We start from the raw sequence: 433 nt of genomic DNA on the forward strand, positions 1-433 counted from the left end.
ATGGGATATAACTCTGCTCCTTTGGGAAAAAAAAAAAAAAAGACTATTTGACACAGAGAGCTATCTTTTTGTCTTGTACAACACAGAGCACGTTGTCAACAAAATGATCTTCTTTCGGTATGTTTCTCAGGTCTGTGAAACTGGCTAAATATAAAGTATGCTGGCAATATAAGATATTGCTACTTCAAGAGCTGTAGAAATCATAGGGGCACAATGGAATTGATTTTCTGTTCGTGTGTTCTGCTTCTGTGTGCAGATCGGCCTGGGTTAAGTGTTCGCTGGCAAAGCAGGTAACTTCTGCTTCTGCCATTTGGCTTCCATAAACTAATTTCTTGAGAGACTAGCTAGCATGTTACAGCAAAGACTTCAGTAATGGCTTATAAAAGAATTACGCTTGGTTAAATTTACAAGACTTATTTGTACTGGTAAGTGC

This window comes from Struthio camelus, chromosome 5, assembly GCF_040807025.1.
Source record: "Struthio camelus isolate bStrCam1 chromosome 5, bStrCam1.hap1, whole genome shotgun sequence".
In the NCBI taxonomy this organism is placed as follows: domain Eukaryota; kingdom Metazoa; phylum Chordata; class Aves; order Struthioniformes; family Struthionidae; genus Struthio; species Struthio camelus.